Source organism: Salmo salar, chromosome ssa15 (genome assembly GCF_905237065.1).
Source record: "Salmo salar chromosome ssa15, Ssal_v3.1, whole genome shotgun sequence".
Taxonomy (NCBI): Eukaryota; Metazoa; Chordata; class Actinopteri; order Salmoniformes; family Salmonidae; genus Salmo; species Salmo salar.
The window spans coordinates 66069545-66083073 of NC_059456.1; the positions used below are offsets into that span (position 1 = coordinate 66069545).

General features: G+C 45.2%; 1 long non-coding RNA gene across 1 annotated transcript; it reads left to right on the forward strand.

Moving 5' to 3' along the window:
* Positions 1–7178: 7178 nt before the first annotated feature.
* LOC123727291 (uncharacterized) lies at positions 7179–12101 on the forward strand. Its single transcript, XR_006759225.1, has 3 exons — positions 7179–7220; positions 7323–7427; positions 7544–12101. It is a non-coding gene; the product is annotated as an uncharacterized lncRNA (long non-coding RNA).
* The last annotated feature ends 1428 nt before the right edge of the window (positions 12102–13529 follow it).

Genomic DNA, 13529 nt, shown 5'->3' on the forward strand with positions numbered 1-13529 from the left:
ATTCTCAATTGGCCATGGAGGGGAGAATGACCTAACTCAGCATGCATCCACAGAAAAGCACAAGAAGGCCACGCTAGCTAAAGGTGCTAGCAATATTGGTGCATTCTTCGTGACGTCTACTGCAGAAAATGACAAAATCGCGGCAAGTGAAGCCTCGTATGTGTACCATACGGTTAAACACGGACTCAGCTACAACAGCACCGACTGTCTTGTTAAGCTTAACAAGCTCAATGGTGCTTTGTTTCATGACTCAAATGTTGTGAAGAAGATGCACTTGGGAAGAACGAAAGCGGAGATGATTACAATGAATGTTTGCTACTCCTACTGCTCTCTCCTCGTCTGCCCACGTGTTCTCACATACCCCGAGAGCATCTGGCCAGCGGGGTGGTGGCACTGGAATCCTCATCTCTCCCAAGTGGACATTCTCTCTTTCTCCCCTGACCCATCTGTCTATCTCCTCATTTGAATTCCATGCTGTCACAGTTACCAGCCCTTTCAAGCTTAACATCCTTATCATTTATCGCCCTCCAGGTTCCCTTGGAGAGTTCATCAATGAGCTTGACGTCTTGATAAGTTCCTTTCCTGAGGATGGCTCACCTCTCACAGTTCTAGGTGACTTTAACCTCCCGACGTCTACCTTTGACTCATTCCTCTCTGCCTCCTTCTTTCCACTCCTCTCCTCTTTTGACCTCACCCTCTCACCTTCCCCCCCTACTCACAAGGCAGGCAATACGCTTGACCTCATCTTTACTAGATGCTGTTCGTCCACTAATCTCATTGCAACTCCCCTCCAAGTCTCCGACCACTACCTTGTATCCTTTTCCCTCTCGCTCTCATCCAACACTTCTCACTCTGCCCCTACTCGGATGGTATTGCGCCGTCCCAACCTTCGCTCTCTCTCTCCCGCTACTCTCTCCTCTTCCATCCTATCATCTCTTCCCTCTGCTCAAACCTTCTCCAACCTATCCCCTGATTCTGCCTCCTCAACCCTCCTCTCCTCCCTTTCTGCATCCTTTGATTCTCTATGTCCCCTATCCTCCAGGCCGGCTCGGTCCTCCCCTCCTGCTCCGTGGCTCGACGACTCATTGCGAGCTCACAGAACAGGGCTCCGGGCAGCCGAGCGGAAATGGAGGAAAACTCGCCTCCCCTGCGGACCTGGCGTCCTTTCACTCCCTCCTCTCTACATTTTCCTCTTCTGTCTCTGCTGCTAAAGCCACTTTCTACCACTCTAAAATCCAAGCATCTGCCTCTAACCCTAGGAAGCTCTTTGCCACCTTCTCCTCCCTCCTGAATCCTCCTCCCCCTCCCCCCCTCCTCCCTCTCTGCGGATGACTTCGTCAACCATTTTGAAAAGAAGGTTGACGACATCCGATCCTCGTTTGCTAAGTCAAACGACACCGCTGGTCCTGCTCACACTGCCCTACCCTGTGCTTTGACCTCTTTCTCCCGTCTCTCTCCAGATGAAATCTCGCGTCTTGTGACGGCCGGCCGCCCAACAACCTGCCCGCTTGACCCTATCCCCTCTTCTCTTCTCCAGACCATTTCCGGAGACCTTCTCCCTTACCTCACCTCGCTCATCAACTCATCCTTGACCGCTGGCTACGTCCCTTCCGTCTTCAAGAAAGCGAGAGTTGCACCCCTTCTGAAAAAACCTACACTCGATCCCTCCGAAGTCAACAACTACAGACCAGTATCCCTTCTTTCTTTTCTCTCCAAAACTCTTGAGCGTGCCGTCCTTGGCCAGCTCTCCTGCTATCTCTCTCAGAATGACCTTCTTGATCCAAATCAGTCAGGTTTCAAGACTGGTCATTCAACTGAGACTGCTCTTCTCTGTCTCACAGAGGCTCTCCGCACTGCTAAAGCTAACTCTCTCTCCTCTGCTCTCATCTTCCTAGACCTATCTGCTGCCTTTGATACGGTGAACCATCAGATCCTCCTCTCCACCCTCTCCAAGTTGGGCATCTCCGGCGCGGCCCACGCTTGGATTGCGTCCTACCTGACAGGTCGCTCCTACCAGGTGGCGTGGCGAGAATCTGTCTCCGCACCACGTGCTCTCACCACTGGTGTCCCCCAGGGCTCTGTTCTAGGCCCTCTCCTATTCTCGCTATACACCAAGTCACTTGGCTCTGTCATATCCTCACATGGTCTCTCCTATCATTGCTATGCAGACGACACACAATTCATCTTCTCCTTTCCCCCTTCTGATAACCAGGTGGCGAATCGCATCTCTGCATGTCTGGCAGACATATCAGTGTGGATGACGGATCACCACCTCAAGCTGAACCTCGGCAAGACGGAGCTGCTCTTCCTCCCGGGGAAGGACTGCTCGTTCCATGATCTCGCCATCACGGTTGACAACTCCATTGTGTCCTCCTCCCAGAATGCTAAGAACCTTGGCGTGACCCTGGACAACACCCTGTCGTTCTCTACTAACATCAAGGCGGTGACCCGATCCTGTAGGTTCATGCTCTACAACATTCGCAGAGTACGACCCTGCCTCACACAGGAAGCGGCGCAGGTCCTAATCCAGGCACTTGTCATCTCCCGTCTGGATTACTGCAACTCGCTGTTGGCTGGGCTCCCTGCCTGTGCCATTAAACCCCTACAACTCATCCAGAACGCCGCAGCCCGTCTGGTGTTCAACCTTCCCAAGTTCTCTCACGTCACCCCGTTCCTCCGCTCTCTCCACTGGCTTCCTGTTGAAGCTCGCATCCGCTACAAGACCATGGTGCTTGCCTACGGAGCTGTGAGGGGAACGGCACCTCCGTACCTTCAGGCTCTGATCAGGCCCTACACCCAAACAAGGGCACTGCGTTCATCCACCTCTGGCCTGCTCGCCTCCCTACCTCTGAGGAAGCACAGTTCCCGCTCAGCCCAGTCAAAACTGTTCGCTGCTCTGGCACCCCAATGGTGGAACAAGCTCCCTCACGATGCCAGGACAGCGGAGTCAATCACCACCTTCCGGAGACACCTGAAACCCCACCTCTTTAAGGGATACCTAGGATAGGATAAAGTAATCCTTCTAACCCTCCCCCCCCCCCTTAAAAGATTTAGATGCACTATTGTAAGTGGTTTTTCCACTGGATATCATAAAGTGAATCCACCAATTTGTAAGTCGCTCTGGATAAGAGCGTCTGCTAAATGACTTAAATGTAAATGTAAATGTAATGTTTTAGGACCGAAGACTGTGTGGGATATTTTGGATGATCTGTCCCCGACCGAAGGTGAGCCCGTGTATTTCTCAGTTGCCAGTGATGCCTCAAACAAGTTAAATAGGAAAATGTTTCCAGTGTGCGTGAGATATTTCTCTGTGTCTTATGTAGTGCAGTGCAAGTAACTTGACTTTTATGAAGAGAGTGATGATACTGCTAATGGCATACATCAAGCTCTGATGAACTGTCTGGAAAAACAGGAATTTGACACATCACAGCCTATGCAGCAGATAATGCCAATGTCAACTTTGGAAAACACCTCTCCGTTTACCAGTTATTGAGCAGTGCCAACAATCGCATTCTGAAAGCTAATTGCCCAGGTCACATAGCTCATAATGCTTGCATGCACGCCAGCTGTCAGTGGATATTGAGACAACTGTTTTAAATATCTACAGCCACTTCTCAGTATCTGCTTCCCGAAGAGAGGAACTGCGTGCATTTTTTGCCTTTGTTGACATTGAGTGGCATGAAATTCTGCGACATGTTTGCATACGATGGCTCTCTCTTTATCCAGTTGTCGATCGTCTCCTGCAAAGCTAGCCAGCTCTTACTTCATATTTCAGGTCCCTTGGGGTGACCTGTCCTGTGGCACTGAAGAGTATTTTTGAGTATGAAGAAAAAACAGAAGCTGCTAAGATTTATCTGTGCTTTCTCCACAACGTGGGCTGTGTTTTTGACCAACTCGTAAAAAGCTGGAGGAAACAACGCTCTGCATCACAGATGTTTATGAGGAAGTCCAAAAGTTCAAAATGAAGACGCTTCAGCGGAAACAGGACAACTTTTTGGATACCAGACCAAGCAGCTGATGGACAAACAATTGTCAGCACAAAGGCCCAAGCAGCAACAGGACTTTGAAGTTCTATGACACTGTCATTACATACATTGACAAGTGGTTTGATTTCTCACCAGAAAATGTAATGGTGAAACTGAAACCGATCGGCCTCTATGAGGAGCTCTCCTTCACTGACCTGGAGCAGGTGGTGGTTGCCCTCAAAATGACAGAGACAGTCAGTATGGACCAACTCTATGAAGAGTTTTGTGCTAGCCGGGAGGACATACAGAAAGCCAGACAGGATACCACAAAATCCACCAGTGAGAAGTGGGTGGCAGTTTTCCAAAACCTAGGGAAAGCCAACTTGAATCAGCATGTTCAGGATTGTCTCATTTGTCCTCAGTGTGCCAGGCTCAAATGCCTTTGTAGAGAATATTTTCTCTCTGATGACCATTAAATGGTCAGACTCAAGAAACAAATGCAGCACAGAGGCTAGAGAGAATAAAGTAGACGGCATCGGTCAAAATCGTGATTTATGAGCCTATGTCCGGATGACGCGTCCATGCCCAAATAAGGGCATCCGGTCAGGACATCCTGGCGGGAAGGTGTCACGTGGTTAGGGCCATATAGTTGCATCCTGTTCTGTCACGTGCTAGAGTGTGTGTTATTTTATATCTATATTGCATCTATTCCTTTGAAGTTGTCATGATGATTGATGTGTAGGGACCTCGTTGAACTTGGGGGGTTGTGTTTGAACATTTCAAAGAGGATGGCCCCACACCTCACCTATTTTATTGCTCTTAGGGTTGTTGTCAATGAAGTAGGAATGTCCGGGGGGGATTGTGTTGGAGGCAGACGCAGACCCAGAACAACACATGCGGCCCAAGAACACTAAACAAGATTTAAAAAATAAAACCCTGAACATTAAACAGAAAAATATGTCTCCTAGGCTAATTCTAAACAACTAAAATACCACAATTCAATTTTCTCAAACATACGACTATTTTACACCATTTGAAAGATAAACTTCTCCTGAATCCAACCACGTTGTCCGATTTCAAAAAGGCTTTACAGCGAAAGCAAAACATTAGATTATGTTAGGATACCACCACAGCAAAAAAACAACAACACAGCCATTTTCCTAGCAAGGCCAGCCATTTTCCAAGCAAGGGTAGCCGTCCAAAAGCACAAAACCAGCTAAAATTATGCACTAACCTTTGACAATCTTCATCAGATGACACTCCTAGGACATTATGTTAGACAATACATGCATTTTTTGTTCCATCAAGTTCATATTTATATCCCCAAAAAACATTTTACATTGGCGCGTGACGTTCAGAAAATGTATTCACCCCAAAATGCCCGGTGAATGTGCACCATAATTTACAGAAATACTCATCATAAACGTTGACAAACTATATAACAATTAATTAAAGAAGTATAGATGAACTATTCCTTTATGCAACTGCTTTGTCAGATTTCAAAATAACTTTACGGAGAAAGCACATTGTTCAATATTCTGAGTACTGAGACCCAAGCTATTCAGTTAGCCGTCCAGCCACGGCATCCACAAAACGCTGAAATATGTTAAAAATATTATCTTACCTTTGCTGATCTTCGGCTGAATGCACTCGGAAGGTCTCCCACTTCCACAAGAAATGTTCATTTGTTCGATAAAGTCCATAATTTATGTCGAAATAAATCCGTTTTGATGGCGCGTCCAGATCACCATTCCAAAATGCATCTATCCACCGTTGACGAAAAGTTATAAAGTTCCCTCAGCATTCGTAGAAACATGTCAAACCATGTTCACAATCAATCTTTAGGGTGTTTTTAACGTAGAATTTCGATAATATTCCAACCGGACAATAGCAGATTCATTACAGAAGAAAAATAAAAATGGCTAGCCCTGCGTGAGCGCGCACAAGGTAAGTCAATGACCCCAGCCCGACCACTTACTGTTCCAGGTATTATTCAGTCAAATTGCATTGTAGAAGCCTCAAACAAGGTTCTAATGACTGTTGACATCTAGTGGAAGCCTTAGGAAGTGCAATATGACATCACAGACACTGTAGTATAGATAGAACATCATTTGAAATGACTTCAACCATGTGAGGTCAAACTTCCTGGTTGGATTTTTCTCAGGTTTTTGCCTGCCATATGAGTTCTGTTATACTCACAGACATCATTCAAACAGTTTTAGAAACTTCAGAGTGTTTTCTATCCAAATCTACTAATAATATGCATATCCTACCTTCTGATTCTGAGTAGGAGGCAGTTTAATTTGGGTACGTTTTTCATCCGGCCGTGAAAATACTGCCCCCTATAGTGAAGAGGTTATATGACCCTTTTTTTGCATACAGGATGTCGCCCGAAAAAACGGCAACCCCGCTCTGTAAGCTCATTACAGAATATTTCTCGTTAGAGACACGACCTCGGAGCGAGGCTAGGGAAACAGATACTAGCCATTCTGTACGACCGGCTAAAATGCAACTCCAGACACCAGGCCAACAGCCCCCGAAGAGTTATCACCCCCGGACAGCTAAAAGATCAGCTGTGAAACCGTCATAATGGAGCTTTCTGAAGGTGAGTTAGTGAAAATAATATATTAGATTTGGAGAGGTATTTTCAGGGAATTTGATATCGATATTCTAAAACGGATGGACAACGATTCTTTAGGTAATATGTCAAATGCACGTATTCGTATATTTAAAAAATTTATATATAGTATAAATATATGTTAATATTAGTTTATCGTTTGTAGGGTCTCAATCCTTTACACAGTTGCTGGGGGGAATAGATGATTTGGAACAGCCTTCGTTAGAGGGGGTTTCAGTGGAGCTAAACACATGCAGCCAGTCCCCATCACACTATTGTTGATGTAAGTCCAATAATAAAATCCATAAGAATGTTTATACATTAAAAACAAAAAGTGTGAACCCTATATTTAAAGCTATTTTTTGTGTTTACAGCTGACAGACCACAAAAAAGGATCCCTGCTGCATTATGTACTCTGAACGACTTCGGAGGAGCAGATGACATAGATGCTATTCTCTTGTTCTGTACGAACGTTTTTTCAAACGCACCAAGAATCCTCACATCAACTCCCCCGGGAACCACCACACGCACGCAACGCACAACATGTGCGCAAGTGCATTGCGCAGAATCACCCCAGCCCGAAAAATGTTACTGGTCCGGAAACTTACTGCTTCAAGAAACGGTGCTACATGGACAAGGTATGAAGCCATTGTATATGTTATTAGTTATACATATTTTATTAGAATTTATACATTTTTATGATTGAATATGTTAAAACAATGACAAAGAATGTTTTTCAGACTCCAACGAGACATGCCCGGCAGAATCTGGAAGGCCTGGTGAAAAAAGTCTAGAGCCCACGGTTTCCGCGATTCGTCAGAACAGCCCGCGTCAAAAAAGCCGAGGTAATTTAATTATGTATTGTTAATATATAGTATTATGTCTGAAATGTATTTGACATTTTTAACCTAAGATATTTTTATGTTTAATAACCTATTTTCTATATATTATTTTCTATCAGACTCCTCCCCGGCGTATAACGGCACAGAAGACCATACACACCGAGAGCACGTGGAGGATTTTGGCACGCCGGACATTCCCAATAAAACAACGAAACCGGATGATTTCACCGTTTTAAATGACATTCCCGAGGTAGACGACTTGCTCCTCTGCGAATTGGCCAACCTTCTTGATTCCTCCAATTCTTATGTAGAAACACCCAAACCTGAAATAGAACAAGCTAGGTTTATTACTGCCTTTTCCAGGGCTCTAAAATCCAGAAATGTCTTGCTACACAAACGAATGGTGGTTTTACTCGAGCGGCAATACAGTCAGGATCTATCCTTCTAGCGTAGAACAATGCCCCGCGTGTAAACTTGGAATCAATCACACGCTTGGTCGAGGGGTTCATAAAAAAACGGAATTAGTGACTTGGAGATTTTGAGCTCCTACAAAAAAATAAAATTGTTAGGGATAAAAAGGGCTTCCATCTAAGGAATGCCCCACTTACTAAAAGATTCAGGGTAGTCTATGACAAGAGACTGCTTTTACCTGACGGGACCACATTGCACTTTGGCTACTGACTTATGCTACAAGCCCTGCTGGTTTTGGACGATATGCTATTTGCAGGTAGCGAACATCCTGTAATTGCACGAGCTTTTACCCAATATCCTCATCATAGAAACCTGTCCGTGCTTTACTTGTTGCAGAATGTGTTTCACCAAGGTAAAAATAGCCATACCATTAGTTTGAATGCCAATTACATGGTTTTGTTCAAAAACCCTAGAGACAAACTACAAATTAACACTCTAGCTCAGCAGATGTACCCGGGAAGGAAATCCTACTTTATGGGGAGCTATGAGGACGCTACCAAAGCGCCATTTTCTTATTTAATCGTGGATTTAAAAGCAAATATTCCAGAACACCTGAGGCTCCGAACCGGCCTGTTCCCGTGGGAGTGGCCGGCTGCGTACATTCCTAAATAGTAACCGCTATGTCTCTGCGTTTAAAAAGAAACCTGCCCCTCTTGAGAAGCATAGTTGGGGCTACAGCTAAAGAACGGAAGGCCATCTTGGGTCACTGTTCTTCAGATCTCATATTATCCCTATGTGAGATTGCTTTGAATCTTCTCAAAGGGCACATTCCACTCACCATGACTCAATTACAAAAATTAAAGAGACAAAAGACCGCGATAGAACTCTTTGCCAATAAAAGGGCCAGTCTTCAAAAGAAAAGACATAGCCTACAACAGTCTGGGGGTTTTCTTCTGCCGTTGCTAACTATAGCTGTGCCCTTCATCACCAGCCTTATTGCGGCCAGACGTGGGGGTTGAACACGGAGTGTGATGGCAAATAAAATGTACTTGGTGCCTCAACAAGAGTTGGATAGACTTAAAAAACAAATGCAGGGTCCTGAAAATATCAGACAAACAGCGGAAAATGATTTGGATACGGTCATGAAGGATATTTTGAACCGAAAAGGATTGAACCCCTATGATAAGGTCCAAAAATACACAAACCTCTTGCAAAGGTATTTGGCCTTGGTAAAACAAGGTGAGAGAGAGAGACCAACCATTTAACGCTTTCCCTACCGGAACCTTTAAAAGATGACGCGCCTAGAAAGAGCCAAGCCCCTGTAATACCTGTACCTGCGATCTTACCGGCTGAAGATCAAATTCGTGTTGAAAATAATGTTATGCATGACATGTTGACACATGTTCCAGCACGTAACAGGAAAACTGTTAGATACATTATGAACAAGACAAAAGACTCAAAGGGGACCGCTACTTGGAATGACCAAGGAGAGTTTACCCTTCAGGGCGCTGTTGTCAAGGGTTCACATATGCTTGACTTGCTTAAAAGTACCACGGCAGCCCACAAGGTTGCTGATGACCGAAGACCTCCAGGGTGGCGTCAGTTTCTTAAAGCCCTGGCAATCCTCAACATTCCCCTCTCGGGGGTACCCAACTATAAGCTTCGTCAACAGATTCAAGCTTTAAAACAAAAACCTTCACTGAGCTACAGCACCCCTAAAGATGTCCCAACAACCCCCCCCTATGAAGGGGATGGTGATGACTCATTTACCCCCCTGAACGCCTCCGGACCTTTTCCTAATCCCGATCTCTCGGGGTGGTTAGACTTTTGAATGACTTTTGAATGACTATGACTAAATTCAATACATTTTATTTGAAAAATTAAGCAATTTAACATTTGTGGCATTCTTGAAACATTTGACGTGAGCATACGCCTTGATTACACGGTCTTAAAGGACACATATTTGAACACTTTATATTTTCTAACAAAACAAGCTACAACGGTATCATTACTTCCTAAATCATCATTATAAAGAGACATAACATCTTCAAAAGAAACTCCACAGGCTCTTTGGCATAGGTAGAATACACAGTGTTGACCACATGTAGTGGAAAGGTTATCTTGTACTTGTTTGATGCTGTAGTAGATCTTTGACCCGTTTTTGGTCAAAAATTCTTTAATAGATTTGGGAAAATGTGAAAAACCGGGGGGAAAGCCGTAGGAATCAAAAAAAGTTGAGATTTTTCTTCCTCCTTCATCTTCTAAGGTCACAGCTAGCCAATGTTCACCAGGCATGTGTTTAGGATGGGTATTGACAATAAACATGGCCGGCCGCTCAGGCCATTTCTCAATAGGTAATTCATCACAAGCCCACACTCCACAAAATTGTTTTCCAATCAGGCGGATCATGAGCCCTTCCAACTCTTGGGTATTCATGTCTTTGCTCAACGATCCCTAATAATAATCCACTAAGACTTGTCTTCGGGCTTTTACTTCCAAGATTGAATCAGAGCATGCATAAACAATCATGCTAACTGTACAGGCTAAAGGTGTACGGAAACGCATTTCCAGCCTGAGGTTACCTTGGGACACCACAGACAGATTTCCTGAGGTGTCATCATCAGGGGATAAATTGAAAGCATACAATGTGTAACCCTCTGCAAAATCATTTCTGTCAATAGGTAAAGAGAGATTTTTTAGATGCCTCCCGGTAGCCAGGAATAGATTGTAAAATTCTCACACAGATATGTTGTTATTAAATTGCGGTTGGAAAGCCTTAGCAGGGACCTGACGTCCGTCCTGACAGAGAGCTACATACTCTGCATTGAGGTGTTGAAAATTAAAGTTTTTTTTATGTAAGCTGCCCGTATCAGAGGCGTGATCAACCAAACCTATAACCATGTAGCGGGGTAAAGGGCCAAGAAAAAGGTTTTCTTGACTGCAGATTCTACTGCCCACAGGTATGCTAAAGGTTTTCATAGTAATTCTTTGGAGAGGGTAAAGGGCATTTCCTTTCATCAAAGCCTGTGAGTGACCCAGACGAACTGCCGGAGATACAGACACTTTTTTAATAAAAAGCGTTGCCCTCAACACTTTTAAACTAAAGTCACCGTCTTGGGCAGACATCAGACAAAACTCTTCCTTGGCCCTGGTAAATTTTAGTCTTAAATCAACCGAATCTAAGAGTAAACGTTCTTGAAAGAAAATGTCAGAGTGTATAGGACCTAGCAGATGAAACTCTCGAGATTCGGCACAGTAGTGAGCGCGTGCCTCCAGTCCTTTGTTTGCACCGGTGGAAGGGTCTATCGATTCCATAGAGGCTCCTGCAGTATCCTTGCTAAACAGCCCGGCGCTGAATTGTGTCTTGAGAGTGTCTTCGGTGTAGTTGAGTAAACACTCTATGATGGCCCTATAGGGGTATGTGGCACTGCTTTGACTGATTAGGCGTTCCACCAAAGTCACATCCACTTGGGAGAAGATGGTGGCCAAGGGGTAATTAATGAGACTCACTTTGGCATCGTTTGCAATATTAGTACCATCTCTTTTGGTCACTTTTAGACGTAAATGCACCAAGGTGTTGTTGAGGTCCAGACAGTTGTCACTGTGGCCTGGTATGAAAAATTCTATAGGACCGTTGTCGGTAATGGCAGAGAATGGGGCTATCTCCACATAACTGGACCTGTCTATTGAATGTTGGGTTAAGGGGGCCGTGAAAAGATCGAGCTCTGTTTTTATAGCTTCAGAGGACATGCGGTGTAAAAGAGACATGTTGCTTGTTCTTTCAGAAACTACTTCCGAGTATTCTTTTTGCCGTTTTTGGTCCAGACCTCCTCACTTTACCACGTCTTTGAGTTACTGAGTTTCTTTTAATGGTTAACCTCCTCTTTTTAGGGGCAGGCCTGCGCCTTATACCCGGAGGTCTCTTTTTTGGTCTTCGAGACAACATCATAAGCCCCGAGCCTTCTTGATGCTCGGCATCTGGTGACGCCCTTCGGGTCATAGCATTGGCTACAACCTCACTTACTATATTTTTAGCCGCTGATTTTAAATGGGGTTTGGCTATGCTGAGGCTTCTCTTCATAAACGGTAAAACCATCCTAAAGAGGTTACAAAATATACCTCATATCCCAGAACCGTACATGGTCGGGGATCCATGATAGCCGGGTAACGCATTACCCACTTGATCAACATAGTATGAGACATAACGTTTAGGGTCGAGATGGTGGTTGTGTTCCATAACCATTTTAATTTATTAGTATTATGTTTATATAAAAAATAAATAAAATAATAGTAATATATATATATAAAATACTAATAATATACTGCTCCAAAAAATAATGGGAACACTTAAACAACACATCCTAGACCTGAATGAAAGAAATAATCTTATTAAATACTTTTTTCTTTACATAGTTGAATGTGCTGACAACAAAATCACACAAAAATAATCAATGGAAATCCAATTTATCAACCCATGGAGGTCTGGATTTGGAGTCACACTCAAAATTAAAGTGGAAAACCACACTACAGGCTGATCCAACTTTGATGTAATGTCCTTAAAACAAGTCAAAATGAGGCTCAGTAGTGTGTGTCGCCTCCACGTGCCTGTATGACTTCCCTACAACGCCTGGGCATGCTCATGATGAGGTGGCGGATGGTCTCCTGAGGGATCTCCTCCCAGACCTGGACTAAAGCATCCACCAACTCCTGGACAGTCTGTAGTGCAACGTGGCGTTGGTGGATGGAGCGAGACATTATGTCCCAGATGTGCTCAATTGGATTCAGGTCTGGGGAACGGGCGGGCCAGTCCATAGCATCAATGCCTTCCTCTTGCAGGAACTGCTGACACACTCCAGCCACATGAGGTTTAGCATTGTCTTGCATTAGGAGGAACCCAGGGCCAACCGCACCAGCATATGGTCTCACAAGGGGTCTGAGGATCTCATCTCGGTACCTAATGGCAGTCAGGCTACCTCTGGCGAGCACATGGAGGGCTGTGCGGCCCCCCAAAGAAATGCCACCCCACACCATGACTGACCCACCCCCAAACCGGTCATGCTGGAGGATGTTGCAGGCAGCAGACCGTTCTCCACGGCGTCTCCAGACTCTGTCACGTCTGTCACATGTGCTCAGTGTGAACCTGCTTTCATCTGTGAAGAGCACAGGACGCCAGTGGCGAATTTGCCAATCTTGGTGTTCTCTGGCAAATGCTAAACGTCCTGCACGGTGTTGGGCTGTAAGCATGACTGTTTGAGCAGACACATGCACATTTGTGGCCTGCTGGAGGTCATTTTGCAGGGCTCTGGCAGTGCTTCTCCTGCTCCTCCTTGCACAAAGGCGGAGGTAGCGGTCCTGCTGCTGGGTTGTTGCCCTCCTACGGCCTCCTCCACGTCTCCTGATGTACTGGCCTGTCTCCTGGTAGCGCCTCCATGCTCTGGACACTACGCTGACAGACACAGCAAACCTTCTTGCCACAGCTCGCATTGATGTGCCATCCTGCATGTGCTGCACTACCTGAGCCACTTGTGTGGGTTGTAGACTCCGTCTCATGCTACCACTAGAGTGAAAGCACCGCCAGCATTCAAAAGTGACCAAAACATCAGCCAGGAAGCATAGGAACTGAGAAGTGGTCTGTGGTCCCCACCTGCAGAAACACTCCTTTATTGGGGGTGTCTTGCTAATTGGCTATAATTT